Source organism: Salvia splendens, chromosome 7 (genome assembly GCF_004379255.2).
Source record: "Salvia splendens isolate huo1 chromosome 7, SspV2, whole genome shotgun sequence".
NCBI classification, from domain to species: domain Eukaryota; kingdom Viridiplantae; phylum Streptophyta; class Magnoliopsida; order Lamiales; family Lamiaceae; genus Salvia; species Salvia splendens.
The window spans coordinates 30,102,335-30,107,717 of NC_056038.1; positions in this window are offsets into that span (position 1 = coordinate 30,102,335).

Genomic DNA, 5,383 nt, shown 5'->3' on the forward strand with positions numbered 1-5,383 from the left:
AACATAACGTGTTTTGCGTAACGATTCGGAGTGGTTTCGGTGGAGAAAGAACCACCGCCGGCGACGGGCAACGGCGGGCAGCCGTGCTCGACGATCCGGGGCAGGCGACGGTTCCCGGTGGCGATGGCGGCAGCTCCTCGTCCCCGTGGCAGCAGCGGCAGCGTCGTGGCGACCCAGCAGCGGCGTCGCGGCAGCAGCGGTGTCACGGCGAGGCAGCAGCGGCGGTAACTCCACGACGGACAGCAGCTTCCCAACGGCGACCCTGCGACGGCGGCGCGAGTGGAGACTCCTCGACGATGGTGCAGTGGCGACGACCCCGTCGATGGCGTCGAGCCGGAGAGAGGGCGACGGGGGCGGGGCTTCGTGGACGGCAGACGGCGGTGAGGGGAGGAGACGGGGAGAGAGAAAGGAGGGAGGAGAGAGAGAGGAAGGTGATAGAGAGAGTTTTGGGCCATGTAAATTTTAGTTAATTGGGCCTTGGTTTAGTTTGGTTGTTGTTGGGCCTTTTTATAATTAATTAGAACTCTAATTTAAATGATGGGCTTCCTAATCAATTTTTTGGAGGAATAAGGTGGGCTGAGCTTAATCTTTTGGGCCGTAAATTAAAATCTAATCGGGGGAAATTATTTAATTAATTTCCGGAAGACTTCTTGAAGAATGAATAATTTACCTAGGTTTGAGATAATACTTTTCTCCGGTAAATAATTACGGAAAATTTAAGTAAGCGCTTAAATAATTTTTTTTAAAAATTATTTTCGATGCTAAGGAAAAATACGAGGAGTCAACGAAGGAAGAGCGAGCGTAAGCGGCCGACCGGCGTCGCACGCGACGGCTTGGGCGGCCGCCGAATAATCGAACATGCACGAAAATCGAGAAAGAGAATTTAAAGGATATTAATTAGAGTGCATGCATTCTAATTATCGTCGTTACCGATTTTTGATATGAATTTTATGTATTTTGCGAAAAGGTGGTTCGCACGCACGCTAAAAGTCGGAACGAGGAATTTTACGGAAAACCTAAGCTGTTGAGGTGGGCTTTTCTACCCTACTATTTTGTGGGTTATCTTTAATACGGACGTTGTTCCGGAAATGTTTATGGAGATGAACTGTTTGTCTTGCCAACTGTTTTGTTTTGAAACCTATCTGAAGTGGTTTACCACATATGTTTAATCGAATTCGGGTCTGTTGGGCTGCGAACCCTCAGGCTAGTGTACACGAGATCGGGAGCCATCTGAGAGCAAGTTGGCCGGTCTAGTTGACCTGGGGTGTGGCCACGCCCCTTGTCACCCATTGGATCAGATAGTGTATGATGGTGGGAATAAGGGTGGCAATATCTGAAAATGACTGCGCAGTCGAATTTATGAAATATGTTTTAGTGTACTTGGGTTATTTTCTTTACACTTAAAACCCCAAGGTTACACTGTTATGGCATGACAAACTATGATTTTGGCGTGTGTCCACTGAGTGCAATAAGTACTCAGCCCTGCATGTTGTTTTCTTAATGTGCAGGTTGAGCGACGATGGGGATGACGGATGTTGAGCAATTAAAGTCAAAATTGTGTTTTTACTTTGCCTTTTGGATGGTGTCGTGTCGTCATACCCGGCATTATCTATCTCTTGGTCTTTTCCGCTGCTTTGTAATCTGATACAATGTTTTCATTTAAACTCTGTTTACTTTATCTTTAGAAATGTCGCTACAGTACATTGTTTTGAAGTGAACTTCCTCTAATTAAACGTTTTCGGGTCAAGTATTCTTGTTCTCCCCTTTCTTCCCCGCTTCTTTAACCCTCCCCTAGTCGCGATCAACCGTGTTTTCTATCCTTAGAAAATGCGGGCGTGACAGAGTGGTATCAGAGCCATTTTTCTTTCCGCTCTGGACCCGAGAGTCTTTTTCAGTCTTAGTTTAGACTTGTTTCGCTAGACTTAAAGAAGGTTAAATTTGGAAGGCTCAACATCCCACTTCGCCACGCTCAACCAAGAATGAGGTAATATATTTTTTTGTTTATGTGAAAATTTTTATGAAAAAGTTTCGAAGAAAGGACGACGAAAAAAAAATTGAGAAAGAAAGAGGAGGAATTTTTTTTTACAAGAAAGATGAAGTAGAATCTTTCTGCGAGGGATTGATTTCGGGTTGAGAAGAGTATTTGTTGATGTTTGAGAAAGGAATGAGTTTTGATGAGGGACGATGGATTGTTTGTTTTTACATGAAAGATGAAAGTTGATGTTCAAGTATGTTTTGAGTTTTGAGTCAAAACTTGTACTTCAAAGTTGAAAGTGAGATGTTGAAATATTTGAGAAAAGTGTGAGTTTTGAAGAAAATGGTTGTTTTGAAAGTAGATGTGAAATGTGAAAGCACTGGGTTCTGGGAAGCGAAATGTTGGGCATTATACTTGTTATTTGAAGTATGATGACTTTAAATGTGATATTTGTTGATCTATGAGTTGATAAAATATGTTGTGAACTTAGAGTGCCTAAGACTAAGCTAGATGCAACATGCGCGAACCATAGTTGTAAGTTGACAATTTATCTATCGCTTTCCCGAGCGATGAAAACCAACGAGAATCTGAAAGTGTGGGGTGAATCCCTAATGTGTCAAGGCATGACGAGGCAAGGAGAACGAGAATGCGAATGGAGGTCGGTGGACCATGGAACTTTTGTTATTTCTTTGGAATGACGCGAAACGTTAGAGCAAGCTTAGTGTGTGAACCATTTTACTATTTTCTATCGTTTTTCGTGAACGATAAGGAAAAAAAATGCGAGGAAGATTTCAAGAAGATGAGGATAGAGAAGATGAAATGAAGCTTCAAACACGAAAAAGGTGCGAGACAAGAAGAACTGATGCTAAGTGATGTAGCTGTGCAACGACAAGAGATCATACTCGCGATGCAAATTAATATAACATTATCTCGCATAATTTTGCTAAAAGTGGCGACACGATGGAGACGACCTTTATAGCAGGCGGAGAAGCACACAAATGATTAAAATGTTTTAAGAGAATGATTGTTATAATATGCAATAATATTATGAAGATATGGCTTTTGACTGACTACAATTATTTTGTTGTAATGGCGTGATGAATATCAACGTTGAATATACGGATTCTTAGAACGATGTTACCACGTTCGGCCTCAGAAAGACTAGCGAACGAGTGCGACCTTCGTAGCTAGAATGAACGATTTTAAATCAACAGTACTTACTTGGATTCTAAGTTCTTTTCGATACGTATTGAATAACCGTGAGCCCTTGCCTATTTAAACACCTTGGTTGACTCATGCTTTGCAAGTAGTGCCAATTATTTCTTTTCCTATATCGAGTCATAACTCACTTTTATTTCTTGAAAATTGGTGCTTACCTTGGTATCTTTGGATATCTTGATTAGTAGTCCTCTTTGATTCATCTTTCGTAAGGAAAATATTTTGACCTTATGAGCTTCCCTCATTGAACTTCATTCCTAAAGTTGTTTGCAGTTATGACCTTCAGTATGATTACATCTCCCATACATGTTTTTTTCAAAGAATGAAATATTCCTCTTGGAACTTTTTGTACACCTTTTTATTTCGTAACTATGCATGTGGCAAGTTCTTTCTTGCAGAAGTGAAATAGTTTTTAACTCAGTTTCACTACATATATTGTCTCATGCAATAATTTTTCTTGCTTGCAACACTAAGTTAAGGCTATCGTGTTCTCTTTTTCCTTAACTTGTTTGATCTAGCTGGTTTTCCTAAAAAGTTCACTTCACGTCGGTTGCAAACCTGTGAATCCATTGATGTGATTTCATTATTCAATAGCATGATGTCGTCGAACCATGATCAGTGCTACTTCATGACATTTTTCTATGCTCCTAAATCCTCCCACGATTGATCATCTCATGTCATGACATGTTTGAACCGTCATTCATTGATGCCGGAATTTTGCTAAGTTGATTGGCAATTGAAATATCTTATTTGGCAGCCTACTATGGAATTTGAGACTTAATTCGGTTTCATCCTGGTTTTAAGACCTATCTCATATTCTTTTGAGCTCTCATCAGAAGTAAAGTCTCAAGCTTTATGAGTTTATCTGAAACCTTAATTCCCAGAATGAACATGATAAGTTCAATGGAACTTAGACCCTGCTTTATTTTTCTTCAAACCAATTTTTGCAAGTTGGTGATGAGATCTAAAAGAGTCGAGCTAGAAATGTTGTTCTTGTTTTCTTGATTAATTCTGCAGCCTTTCTGATTAAGACACTTTCAGCAATGTTGCAACAATTTTGAAATCAGTCCATATCCAAGTAAGACTGCTTGATCAATTTCCGAGTTCTTGATACTAGACTTGGAGGAAAGGGTGAGGTTGAGCTTTTCGAATGCACACGGGGGAATAAGTTTCTATAATCAGACATGCGTAAAAGTGATACACCAACTAGAGGCATCGATATAACCAAGAACACGAGGTGTTAAATTTTTCAGCAATGGTTATTAATCTTAAAGAGTTACGAGGAAGCTGTTTGGAAATTGGATTACAAGTTCATGGAGAAATATTTTATTAGAATGATGTAAGCAAATTTCGGGACGAAATTTCTGTTAAGGTGGATAGAATGTAACGCCCGTACTTTTTAAGTACTAATTAAAATATGTCGTGAAGTAACGACGTCTCTTTTAGTTAAATAATAGAGTTTTCTTGGAGACGTGTTTGAAGGACTCGTTGAAAGAATGACGATGAAGTTGCTATTTTTGGCAAGAAGGATGAAATACGTGGAGATGGATATTTTTTTTTTATGGAAGACGACACACGTAAATCGAGGAACGGTCGAAGAAATTATATTTGGAACAACACCAAATATAAGTTGTGACGTTAGACGTTCTTTAATTTTGTGAAGAACAAGATAACGAAAGTTAATAAAGTTTTGTGAATTTTAATTATCGAAGGAAAATACGAAAATATAAAGTATGAATTTATATTGGGCTTTGCAAATTTAATTAGAGTCCAATTGTCTATCTACAAAATGGTTTGGACCCTAATTATTTAAAGAAATCCAACCCATTGATAAAGAATTTTACAAACTTGGGCTTTCAACTAAATGAGCCCAAATCAATCTAATTAAAGTGGGAGTCCATTCTTTTCCAAAAAAGGGAGCAAGCCCAAGAACCCTTCTCCTTCTTCTTTCTCCATGACCGACGGTTTTTCACCCCCCCATGACCGAACGGTTTTCTCCACCTCTCCACTCCCCTCATCAACACCTACACCCTCCTCAAACCCCTCTAGCACCACACACCACTTTCATTTGGCAAAAAAAAAAAAAAGAGAAGAAGAGAGAAGAAGGAGAGGCGCCGAGAGGAAGCCGACGGGAAGAAGGAGGAAGCTTTGAAGCCACCATTCGTTGTTTTTCTTCCACCATTTTCAACC